This window comes from Mirounga leonina, unplaced genomic scaffold, assembly GCF_011800145.1.
Source record: "Mirounga leonina isolate KUSES-001 unplaced genomic scaffold, KU_Mleo_1.0 Mir_151, whole genome shotgun sequence".
NCBI classification, from domain to species: Eukaryota; Metazoa; Chordata; class Mammalia; order Carnivora; family Phocidae; genus Mirounga; species Mirounga leonina.
Window position 1 is genome coordinate 95464291 of NW_023270377.1, and position 14043 is coordinate 95478333.

Sequence of the window (14043 nt, forward strand, 5' to 3'; positions counted from 1 at the left end):
TTGCCATTAATTGATTTCTCCATTCTAGCCATTGTCTTCACAATTGCTAGCCTGAATTCCATCTCTGACATCTTGGTTATATCTGCATCCATTTGTAACTCTGCAGCATAAGTCATAATCTCTGAGTCTTTTCTATTTTGGGGGCTCCTCCTCCTAGTCATTCTGTTGATGGGTGTTTGAGGGAATGTATAGAGTCCAAATTATTGACCAGAACCCAAGCAAGATGCACCTGTTTTCTTGGGACTTTAGGTTTGCTGGCCTCTTGTTTTCCCAGCCTGTCTTCTGGGGGAGGGGTCTGCCACGCTGTTACTCAGGCAACCCTGTTTGGACAGAGTTGCCCTGCCCCCCTGTGGCGGGGGATGGGCTCAGCGGGAATCAGTCTTTGGGGCTTTTGTTCTCTGGTGGCTTTCCCTGTCGGCTTTCCGCGTCTCTTCCGTGAGTCAGAGCAGAAGAGACCGTTTCCAACCCTCTGCCTCAGAGCAGAGAGACCACAGTCTGTTCTTCAGTGAGCTCTCCAGGCCACACCATCTCCGTTTCTGTCCGTGCTGCTATAAACTGCAGCAGCCTGGGTTGTGCGCCCCTCCGCAGTGCCCCCAGTCCTGCCTCCAGGTCGGGGCACATCTCTGCCCTTTGTGCTTCTAAAACCGCCAGCCCCCCCAGATTGCATGCATGTCCCCGCCGCTCCAGATTTCCACCCCGGGAGCTGCAGTTCACAGGTGCAACCCCGCAGCTCTGGGTTTCCACCCTGGGGGCTGCCCTAGAGTCCTTTCCCCACCACTACCGGTCTGTGAGTCTGTGCCCGTCCGCAGCGGGCGAGGCTGTCGCTCACCGGCAGTGTAGGATCCCCACGTCCAGGTACCCTCCCGCTGCCGTTTATCCTCTGATATCTGCCCATGGAATCATGGCTCCCCGATTTGTACCTCAAAACCAACCGCCTGCGATCTTCTGTTTGTAGAGATCCAGATCTTCTTACATCTCAGGCTGGTTTCGTGGGTGCTCAGAGTGGTCTGGTAGATATCCAGCTTAATTCTGGGGACCAGCTGAAATAGGGTCCCCTACTCCTCTGCCATCTTTCCTCCCTCCGGCATCTATGTCTTTGATCATTTGCCAGAAACCCCAAAGGTCCAAGACACATAGTAATTTGACATTTTGTTGAAGTACAATTTGAACCACAGAGTTGATGAGAAATATAATTTATAGAATAAATTATATACCTAGAAGTGAGGTCAGCCTGAAGCTTAGCATTTGCATCTTAACCTGGCTGTGTTTTGTACTCTTCACCTCAGCATATAGAAATAACAAAGGAAATTATATTCTGTAGTAGCAATTGAGAATTGGTGAATTAAATCTGATCCTATTTCTTCTCATATTGTTCAGCAATGGATATGGAAACGTATTTAGGACTGTTACTAATATTTATGTTTTAATTCAGGGGTTGGCAAAATATGGCCCATGGGCTGAATCCAACCCACCACTTGTCTTTGTATATAAAACTTTATTGGAATGTAGCCATGCCTATTTGCTTACAGTTTATCAATGGATGCATTCATGCTACAATGGCAGAGTTAAGTGTTGTAAAAAAGATCATGCGAACTGCAAAGCCTAAAATATTTACTATCAGGTGTTTTAAGAAAAAGTTTGCTGACCTCTGTTTTAATTTTATCCTTTAAATTTTGGGGCTGTTTTATACGTGCTTTATATAGCATATAGTGATAGTACATGTATATAATTTATAAATAAATATATACACATATTGGAGGTGCATTTAAAAATCATTTACTCATATGCAGGCATGTTCAAGAAAGTGTGGAGACCACAAGTTTTGGGCTTACTATTTAAGGGATGCTCACAAATGATTGCCTTTGTTGTGGTGGTTGGTATCATTAAAGGCACGCATCTTGTGTTTGTATTTTTATTATGCAAATTCTGTGAGACAAAGAATGAGTACAGTGGCACATGGAGGGTGCCACATATGAAATGGGGGGGGAGATGGAGGGAGGGGGAGAAGGGGGAGGAAGGAAAAAGGAAAAAGGAAGGGAAAGAGAGAAGAGGCAGGCTACCTGCCATCCGCAGTTCCTGCTCAGAGCTGTGGAATACACCTGTGTTACGTTCAGAGTCAAAATCAGCTCTAATCTGATTGCAGTATGCGCTGCCTACAGGGTGTGATTTGAAGCATTTCTGAAACATTTGAAAAGCTCCTTCCATCCACGAAGAAATGGGGAAAAAAGAAAACTTCAATTGCTTTTTCTCAAAACCTGAAATTTTCCCAGTTAGTCTACCCCCCAGATTATGGGATTTAAGGCTCTCTTTAAAATATATTTGTATGCTGATAGTGAGGGACAACACATTCGGGCATCTTCAGCCATGAACTCCTTTTGTGAAGTAGCTCATTGGATTACTTGGTGCTCATGTGCTTGGTTGAGAAGGAGCTGTGGAGACTCTGAATACAAATCTTTCTTTAGTTTCAATAATAACAAACCAGCTTAGAATGGCAGAGATGGACCAGAGGTGCTGTGGCTGGGGGCAGAGAGTCTGATGGGGAAGGCTGTTCCAGGCAGCTCAGATCCCTGGTCCATCTGCAGGGAAACATGGACAATTACAAGTTGCTTCTCCTGAGCTTGAAGGTTCATTAGTCAGTGAGGTAATAAGGACTATATATTACCAAGGACTCAAGGCCCACTGAGAATTTCTTCTGTATGTATTCATCTCGGCAGAGCAAAGCCATGCCAAGCTTAAAACTAATCTGCATTAATGAACAGCCTCCTTGATTTCCATTTTTATGATGTGTATGGCATGGAGATTTGTTTCTCCCCTGCTCGCAGTGGGATGGTTGACTGATGAATCACCATCTCCGAGAATCTTGTCTGTGCACAGGAACATTGCAAATGGGTGCAAATCAAAAAACTTTTATTATTTCATTAAAATGATGACACAGGCTCCTAGTTTCCAAAATTATCTCCTCTCTTCACACGACCAACTGTGAAGTTTCTGTCTTGTTGTGTGGGTGGGTGTTGAGTGAGTCTCTGTGCTCGTGCTGTATGTCAGAAGATGCAGTTACTTGGGACAGTTTTGACACGTCCTAATTTTGCTAGTGAAGCAGGAGAGAAGGCTGTCAGAGATTATTGAGAGTGAGATGCAGGTATCTGCTGTGAATTGAAAAGAAGAGCTTGGAACTAGGGCCACATCCAGAAAGACTGGGAACAGTGGGGCAGGAGAAAGAAAAGGGGGAAAAAATAATGCAAAATGCAGATGGATCACTCTTGGGTTTTAAATTTAGATATTAAGCCTGTGAGCACAAGATCCTTCCTGAGATGCTAATCCCTCCCCCAATTATCATCCATTCTGGCACTGTGCAAATTGCTTTGTATGCCTTTCTTTTAAATCTTCACAGCAACCTTTTGAGAGAGATGCTGCTGCTATTTGTATTTTTTCCTTTTTTAAAAAAAGTTGAGGTATAATTCACAAATCATAAATTCTTCTTTTAAAGTACACATTTCAGTGGTTTAACATATTCACAGAGTTGTGCAACCATCACTATATGATCCCAGAACACTTTCATCACCCCAAAAGAAACCTCGTACCTATTAGCAGTCACTCCATTCTTTTTTACCCTACAGCCCCTGGTAACCCTTCATCTACCCTCTGTCTCTATAGATTTGCCTATTCTGGACATTTCTTGTAAATGGAATCTGATAATATGTGATTTTTTTGGTGACGTCTTTCACATAGCATAATGTTTTCAAGATTCACCTATGTTGTGGCATGTATTCATTCTTTTGTATGGCTGAATAATATTCCATTGTATGAATGTATTATATTTTTTATGCATTCATTGATGGGCATTTTGGTTTTCCCCTTCCTTTGGCCATTTTGAACTGATATATACATGACATAAATATGTGCTGATATAAACACGAATGCACAAATTTTTGAGTGGATATAGACTTTCAGTTCTCTTGGGTATATATCTAAGAGAGGAATTGTTAGATCATATGGTAATTCCATGTTTGACTTTTTGTGGAACAACCAAAATGTTTTCCATGGTGTTTGCACCATTTTACATTTCCATCAGCAGTATGTGAGAGTTTCAAATTCTTCACATCCTTACCAGCACTTGCTATTGTCTGTTTTTGATTGTAGCCATCCTTGTGGATGTGAGGTGGTATCTCATGACTTTGACTTGCATTTCCCTAGTAACTAATCATGTTGAGCATCTTTTCGTGTCTTATTGGCCATTTTTATATGTTATTTGAAGGAATGTCTATTCGATTATTTGCCCAGTTTGTAATTGGTTTATCTTTTTATTGTTGAGTCATAATAGTTGTTTACATTTTATATGTACTAGACCTTTATCAGTTATGTGATTTTCAATTATTTTTTCCCATTCTGTGGGTTGTCTTCTGTTTTTTTCATTTTTTTTTTAAATAGTAGGTATCCTTTGAGCAAAGAAGTTCTTAATTTTTTTTAAAGATTTTATTTATTTATTTATTTGAGAGAGAGAATGAGAGAGAGAGAGAGAGCATGAGATGGGGGAGGGTCAGAGGGAGAAGCAGACTCCCTGCCGAGCAGGGAGCCCGATGCGGGATTCGATCCCGGGACTCCAGGATCATGACCTGAGCCGAAGGCAGTCGCTTAACCAACTGAGCCACCCAGGCGCCCGAAGTTCTTAATTTTTGTGATGTCAATTTATTGATTGTTTTCTTTTGTTATTTGTGCTTTTGGTGTCATGTCTAAGAAACACTGCCTAATCTGAGGTCACAAAGATGTGCTCCTATGCTTTTTTGTAACTGTTTAATACTTTTAACTCTTACATTTAGATCTTTGATCCATTTGGTATATTTTTAACATGATGTGTATATAATTTTTGTATATGGTGTTAGGTAGGCGTCCAATTTCATTCTTTTGCATGTGGATATTCAGTTGTTTCAGCCCTGTTTGTTAATAAGACTTGTTTCCAAATGAATTGTCTTGGTACCTTGTTGAAAATAAATTGGCCATAAATGTATGTATTTATTTCTGGATTCTGAATTCTATTCCATTTATTTATCTATCATTATGTCAGCATCAAGCAGTGTTGATTACTGTACCTTTGTCATAAGTTTTGAAATTGGGAGGTTTGGGTCCTCCAAATTTGTTCTTTTTCAAGATTGTTTTGGCTATTCTAAGTCCCTTGGATCTCTACATAAATTTTAAGATCAGATTGTTAATTTCTTAAAGAAAAGCATCTTGTCCATTTCTTCAAGAAAAAAAGATTTTGATAGGGATTGTGTAGAATCTGCAAATCAATTTGGGGAGTATTGCTATCTTAGTAATATTGTCCTTCACTCCATGAATATTGGATATATTTCCACTTGTTTAGGTGTTCTTTAATTTTTCCCAATTATATTTTGTAGTTTTCCAGTGCAAAAGTTTTGCACTTTTTGGTTAAATTTCATTTCTAAGTATTTTATTTTTTTGATTCTATTTGAAATGGAAATATTTTTTAAATTTTATTTTTGGATTGTTCATTGCTAGTGTATGGAAAAACAGTTGATTTTTGTACATTGATCTTGTATTCTGTAATCTTGCTGAACTCATTTGTTAGCTCTAGTAGTAGTCTTTTTATTTTGTGCACTTTATAGAATTTTCTATGTGTAAAATCATGCCACCTGTAAAAAAGAGGTAGTTTTACTTCTTTTTGAAAGTGGATGCCTTTTGTATCTACTTCTTACCTAATAGTCTTCACTAGAACTCCAGTGTGATATTGAATAGAAATGGTGAAAATGGACATCCTTGTCATCTTCACCAACACCTTTTAGCTTTCTGCTTTGCCACTTAGCCATAGTGTGTCATGTGTATTATATACATAATATACATGATATATGAGATTCCTATATAATTATATATTATGTACATAAGATGATATAATTATATATATTATATTTGTGCTATTACTCCACAGAGCTCTACTAGCTTGAACAACAATGTTTTTCTGGGAAAATATGCTTAAATTTCTTATTAATAATGAATAAGAATTTCCTCTAGCTCCAAGTTGCTGATGATAAGGCTCATGGCTTAGGGCTGGGGTGTAGGAATGGAATGACTGGAGAGTGGGTTTATTTTTATCTCTCTCACACACACACACACACACACACACACAGCATCAGACATGGCTTTGGCACTTAGTTGCATTCTATCACTAATTTATATATATAAAAATATTATATAAATAAATTATATATACTATATAAATACATAGCATGTAAATTATATATAAATTAGTGATAACATGCAACTAAGTATATTTTGTATATACGTAATATATATATTATTCATATATACACCAAATCATCTACTTCTCAGTTAATACCCTCTTCCTATTGTTGCCCCATGGAGTCAGCTCTGAAACATGCAGGTTTCACCAGACCTAGAGGAAACTGCAAGGCGTTGTACTCTGACTTAAGAAAATGTATGAGAAAACTATAACTGAGGCTTTTGGGCCACATAATTTGTCATCAAACTGGCATAGTTCTGTGAGTGAAAGGGGAAATTAGTAATAATTAAGAAGAAGCAGCAGATGAAATCTGGGGCTGGTGATGGAAAACAGATATAAGTTCAGGCTACTTATAAAGGAAGAATAAAATATGTTTTTAAATATCTATTTAATGATTTGATTTGAACACCAGATATCATACATGTATGGCATGTGCTTTATCATACCAAGCCGTTTGATGAAATGTGAGAATTTCATGTAGAATGACAGTCTAGCTTGTATAATTCTGAGGAAGAGTTTGCAGGAGTGGTTCAATGTGCCCCCTTGCAAAACGGCCTTAGAGGTACACGTGTTTCCCGAGCAATGTGATGCACTGATTTGGATTCTCAATACGGTACTCAGTGATGTGCTTTCTGAGTTTTTTTTTTTTTTTTCTTAAGGAAATGTCCTGTCTGGACCTAAGGTTCATGCTGTAAGCAGGCCTCTGCTAAAGCAGATGTTTTTCGGGACTAGATCATAAGCCAGGACTTTTTTTTCCTCCAATATTATAAACTTTTAGAAATGAATAATGATTTGGCCTCCTGCATGTCTGGAGTCTGAAACTGACAGCTCTCATTTAACCATCTGCATAGATCACAGACAATGTGCAATCCACCAATGTGAGGGATTCCAAATATTCCAAATATTCATTAGAAAGTAAGCTGTTTGGCACTATTTATTTTCTCAAAAACAGTGATAATTAGGTTCCCAGGCTTGCCAACAGAGCTCTTTAAACCCCAAATGTGCTGTATTACTGAGCCCACAGAACTCTGCTAGCCCCATTTGGACAGCAAAGTTTTTGTGTGAAAATATGAGCAAGGGTTTCCTCTAGTTCCAAGCTGCTGATGAGAGAGCTCATGTTTTGGGGCTGGGGTTTCAGGAAGGCAGGGCAGTGGGGTCCTGGGGTGCTGTGTTAGTTTTCTACTACGGTAGCAACTTACCATAAACACAGTGGCTGCAAGCCACCCAAATTTACTATCTTACGGTTCCAGAGGTCAGAAATCCTACATGGGTTTCACTGGGCTCAAAGCAAGGTGCCCATGGGGCTGCATTCCTTCTGGAGGCTCTAGGGGAGAATCTGTGTCTTCGCCTTCTCCAGCTTCTGGAGACCACCCACATTCCTTGGCTTATAGTCTCCTCCTCCATCTTCAAATCCAGCAACAACATGCGAAGTCCTTCCTGTGCTGCCATGTCTCTGGGCCCCTTACTTGTGCCTCCCTCTTCTCCTCATAAGGACCTTTGTGATGACATTGGACCTGCTTGGATAATTCAGGTTCATCTCCCCATTTCAAGGTCAGCTGAATAGTGACCTTACTTCTATCTGAAACTTTAATTCCCCTTTGCCATGTAAAGTGACATGTTCACAGGTTGCAGGGATAAGGACATGGACATCTTTGAGGGGCCATTATTCCACCACAGGTAGCCAGGGACAAGGGTCCTGTCTGAGTATTGGATTCAATCAGTGGCTCAGTGTTATCAATGCTTTGGAACTCTATGTAGAACCATCCCTACCTTTTAATTCTTTCTGGGTGTTATTGCCTTATTGCCTCTCACCCAATGTAATCATTTTCCAATAAATTAATAACTATGGAAGTCCAGCTTTTGGAAAGAATAAAAATTATGGTGCACTATAGTGACCTAGGCAGGCTCATGGAGGGGGCTGGCCTTAAGGAAGAATGATGAGTATGTGGGAGAGTTTTCCAGAGGGGTATCTTAGGGCAATTTGTTAGGAATGATTAGGGGTAGGGAATGAGAAGAGATAGAGAGGCTGATGTCTCTCTTGCCATGTACAGGAGATGATTCTGGATGCTTTTGAGTTCTGGCCTGACTGTTTTGGATTTGATGTGTGAACTTGCTGGCGTGAGAGAGAAAATACATCCTGAAGAGCCTCAGATTATGCTGTGTCCTGGCCAGCCTAATCCTGCCTGGGAAGAGGAACTGCAAGGCCCCGATACTGCCCTACCCTGCGCCTCAGATATGGGATGGAGATGCATTATGAATCTTTAGCTCCACAAAGAGCCTGCTTTGTAAGCCATCCTGAGGCCTCCTCTTTGTGGCATCTCATTCAAAGAAATTCCGGTCCAACATATAATAATACTTGAAAAGCAATTAAGTCTTGACTTCAGTCTTGAGAAAATGCCAGAGAAGGATTACCTTCAATGCACAGTGCCAAATTTTCAAAGCCCTGTTCCTTTTCCTTCTCTTTCTCTGACTCCTGTACAGGGACTAGTTCTCCGCCCCCGGCTTCAGCTCAGAGGACTCTTTTAGGTCACATGGACTTGTTTGCTTCCTTGTCTTTCTTGCTGTCTTTCCTGTGTCTCTTCAGTTTGGTGAAAATCCAGATAGACTCTTGCTTCTTTTTTTTTTTTTTTTAAGATTTTATTTATTTATTTGAGAGAGAGAGAATGAGAGAGAGCACATGAGAGGGGGAGGGTCAGAGGGAGAAGCAGACTCCCTGCCGAGCAGGGAGCCCGATGCGGGACTCGATCCAGGGACTCCAGGATCATGACCTGAGCCGAAGGCAGTCGCTTAACCAACTGAGCCACCCAGGCACCCTAGACTCTTGCTTCTTGATCCAAGAAAGCAAAGCCAGGTTCTCCTTAGTGGGTGGCAAGGGGACAGGCTGGTGACACTCATCCATTAATATATTTTTCCTGCCGCATTTAGTTCTTTCAGTCAGGGAGAGAGCATGGAGGCTAGGGCGGGTGGGTATGCAGGGCCATCGGCAGGGCTGTCCCCAGACGGCGTGGCCTTCTTGGGCTAATGGAATCAGTCTTGTGAAGCAGGAAGGCACCACAGGAGTGGAACGAAGGCATCTGAGACAGGACTGCAGGAAGAAGCAGACCCTTGCTGGGGTTTCATTTAAATGGATGCATTTTACAAATATTGGATTTTAGCTCACTCAAGAAACAATTAAACTCCAACTCTGGTTGTTCATATTAAATTATAACAGTGGTAAGGCAAATGAAGAGGTACTTAGCAGATTTAAGTAAAGAATTAACAGAATAGAAATTGGTAGCGTGAAATGAGGGCCGTGTCGATCTAATATAATGGTGCATTACCCACAGCACCCAAATAGATACAGTAGGCATAGCACTTATCTTCCTTGTGGCACCTGATGGCTGGAGGTCTTAAAGAACTTTGCAAATTACCCTTCTAAATTAATTAAATCTCTGCCTGGAAGTAGGGGGACAAAGGAGAAGCCACCTGTAAAACAAAATGCAAAGACTCTCGCTTTCTCTGTCTCTTTTTAATGCTGCCATGAGTATTTCTCTCTCTGCCCCAGCATGCATTTTTGTGGAGCTGACAGGTGACCACTAACCTTCGGTTAGCATTCTTTGGGATTACAGTGAATCCTACCCAATGGAGTCTTGTTCATCAACCCTTCTAGAAGTGATTGCCTCTTCTGACCCAATGAAATATTTCATACACAGAAGTAAATACTAAATACCTGTGTTATTATTAATGGCCTGCATTTCCCCAATCAGGCTCCTATCTTTTTGGGAATGTGGACTATGTCTTATAAATCTATTTTTTTTCCCCCTGCAGCACCTAGCACTGTATTTCACACATAGCTGGTGCCAGGCAGAATATCAAAAATATTTAATGACTACTACAATTGGGGCACCAACCATTCAAAGCAGATGTTGGGGACTGACACCCAGTATAGCCACGCCCCACAAACTTGCTGACTGTCAGCCCTCTGGGTACAGAATTGTTCGTTAGCTCATGAAGTCAACACGACCAACTTCTTCTGAACCAGACGGTGTTGCCAATGTGATTAATGTGGTTGGAATTGCTTAGCACCTTGATTTTATAAGTGGACAAACATTTTAGACTAACTTCCTGAAATTATACCGAGGCTTGCGAATTGCATTTAAGTATCACGCTTAATTATAATGCTATGGTGACACTAATAATGACAATGCCATGCATTTTTTATGGTTCTTCATACATGTTTAAAAGAATTTTCCCATCCACGATGTCATTTTATTTTCTTAGCAACCCTGAGAAAAATAGACAGATATTGGAATTCTCAAAATACAGTGGAAGAAACTGATCCTCAGAAAGATTGTCTTGCATGTTGCATCATGAACATACACGTCCCCATGTGCACGTGCATGCACCCCCCCCCACACACACACGCACACACACAGACCTATGTATAGAAGAAGAGATGCAGGCCAGAGAACTAAACAATCATGGGATTGTTGAGAATATGTACAATGTAACACATTGAAAAATTTGAGGATGGACAGTAACATTAGGCTCCATCTCAGGTTGATGGAGCTTCTCACCAAAGGTATATTTAGAACAGAATTTTTGAGAAACTCAAGGCTAAAACAACTTCAGGACTTTGGGGGTATATATTTATACTTATATAATTGTTTAAAACTTCTCAGTCTGGTGCAAGGTGCCATATCCTGGGATCCAGTGATAAACTTTCAAAAAGGTCTTTGAATACCCTGAAAATATATACAGTATTTTATGTATATGTGTAGATGTGAACTTACCAAGGGGCTGGATCCACAGCTTTTGTTGCATTTGCAAAGAAGAAGTCATCCAAAATAGTTTCCCAATCACTGCTTCAGGGAGTCTCAATTCTTTACCTGAAATGAAAAATAGAGTAGCATAAATTATGGTTTAGGATTACCACCACTCATTGGCAAACTCATAATGATGTATGAGTTTAAGTATTTCATTAACCTATACACTTCTTATGACTTAAGAATGTGTTTATCTTTTATTCCAAATCTTCTTTTTCATGTTACTTTTCTATTTCTATCATTTCTTGCATCCTTAATCTTCTTTCCTCAAAGTCTTAATTTTACAATCTTCATTACCTCTGGGCTGTCTTCCTCTTACTACATAGGGTATCAGGAGAGCTTGAGTGACCTCGCTAGAGAAAAACCATGTGCTTCTACCACAAGCATCTTCTTGCGAAAATACCATCATTCAGACTCTCTGATTCTCACCTGGCCCTTCCTATCCATATTGTGCCCAAGAATAGAATGCGCTGCACATTTCTTTCCTTATTACCCAACTCATTAATTTTCTGATCAAGAGTAACTGCAACCAAATGATCACCTTGCTGGTGATGGTAGCATATTGATTGGCTTAGCTTTCAAGTAGGAAGTAATAGAGGTCAATGGCCCACATTTGATTGTATCTTGTTAATAGGTGAGTCTATGGGGGATTGTGGAAAAGACTGGAAATCAGGGCATTTGGGTTTCATCCCAGCTCTACTGTTGCATGCCCTCACCGTGACACTTAACCTCTTCTTATCTCCAAAATGGCTTTCCCTGGTGAAAGGTCCTTCCTGGCATACCATTATACGATTCTTTAATAGGCCCACTAAGCAGATTGGCAATCATTTTGGAGAAATCAACAAATCAGAGATATTTTAGAGTCTCCAAAATGTTTATTTCATCTATTGCTTCATCCGTGGTTCGTACAAAATCACTGTGATGATCAAAGCCCGGGGCAGCATTTTTACAACTTCCATTAAGGAGTGAAGCCAGGCTCTGGCCAGGCTGGCTCAGTAAATCATTTGTATTGGGAATATATTTGTCAGTTTTCCTGCAGATTGTGTAATTATTGCATCGTTTTATTTCTAGCACTCATAAGTGGGGATTAGAGCTGACATTTGGTAATTGAAAGAGTGTTCTCCCTTTCATGGCATGGTTAGCAGTAATTGGTAAGAACTTGATTTCCCTTGGAAGGGTTTCTCTTGCTTGCTGCCTCTGAGTGCCTGAGCTCTCACCCGGTCTGCTCTGAGTGGGCTCTCTGGGCTGAGACTACCAGCAACAGCCACTATAAGTTTAGACCATCTAGAAGAAGGGACAGATTACAGTTTTCTCCTGAGTTTGTTACTAAATCTTGGAAGTGTGGAGAGACACTTAGTAAAAGAATTTTAAGATTTTAAATCCATTGATGTCTACTTTCTTCAAGTCTGAGGGGCAAGGGGGCAACCTGTTCTCTTTCTTCCGTGTTCCTTGTTGATAGCCCCCACCCCGCCAGCACATTCGGGGCCAGCGTTCGTTGAGCCCTCGCTGTGCAACAGACCCAGGGCTGACTCAGTCAGTATTCATCACAATGACCCTCCAAGGTACTCAGTATAATACTCTGCATTTGATAGGAGTGTGAACTGATAGGCTTCAAATCAGGAGTCTGCTTTTCCTACTGGCACCCCATTGCTTCACACATTCACACCACTTTTAGAGGGATTTCTTTTCTTATTTTTGTTAATGCTTTTCTTCCTATAATGGCATTAGGTTTGACAGCTTTTCCCAATGCCATTTCATCTCACCCTCACCACACACACGAGCATGCACACAGGCACATATATAGTCCCTCACACACAGACCTAAGCCCAGATCCATATGGACACGAAATATCACTGAGGCTCTAATGCTTGCCCATGCATGTATGTGTGTGTGTACATGCATGTGAGCATGTGTGCATGCTTACACAGTTAGAAATACCCCCCCCCCCCCCGAGTCTCAAGTGGTGCAGTTTCCCAAGACTTCTGTTTTCTCTGGCCCTGGCCTGTGACTCCTCATGTGATCTAAGCCACCCCCACCCATCTGTGCTTCTCCTTTCTTGAGCAGTGCATCCAACTTCCTACACCTTCTGCCTCATGCTAAGGATGGAGGCATGAGGCTGAGGGGTTAAGATCAAAGGCTCTGTCTGTATGCACATGGGAGTTTTTAGGGCGATAGAAGTTTCGGATTAGGGGCGAGGTTGAATGTACTGCTGCTAGGCCGACATTGGGACATAAAATCTTCCATTCAGAACCTCTAGGAATAGGGCTGGCCCAGCAGCCCGAGGTGGTGGGTAGGCCTGGTGATGTATGGAAAAGGACACTTGGCTGTTCTCGCCACTCCTGCTTGTCCACCTCTTTCTCCGAGGTGCTCCATATTGACTTAGCAATAATGACACAAGATTCATAATGGGTGATTTTAGAGGCAAGCACTTCTCCCACTGGATGACTGATGTCAGAAATTCCCTTCGATATGAACAAAGTCTTATGCCTTATTCCAAGTTTAAAGGTCAGGGGGAGCATGCGTGTATCCTCGGAGAGTTGACAAAGTGGTTTGACATACATCGAAGAGCACCGTGGTGTGAGCTCAGAGCAATGGGCTGGGGCTGGAGACAAGGGTCTCATCTCTGGTGGCCTCAGCCAGTCACCACCTCTCTCCGTGTCAGTTTTTTCCCCATCTTTAAAAAAATAAAGGGGTTGGATTAGAAAATCTTGAAAGCCCTCCATTGCTAACTCCAGATATATGCATTAGGATAAATTGACAATGTAGCACTTACATATTGTAGTGGAGATAGGGGTGGGATGAGAACAGGGAACCAGCACAGGGAACCAAATGAAGTAGAGATGTTGGCCATAAGGTCAGTCCTACTTACTTTAAACTGGTAAATCAAAGCTCTGGCCAGAGGCATATTAGGTTGTATGAAGCTGGGCATGTTCCTATCTCCGTGAGGAGATGGCTGCCAATGTTTGATGTGGGGCAGAAAATCTG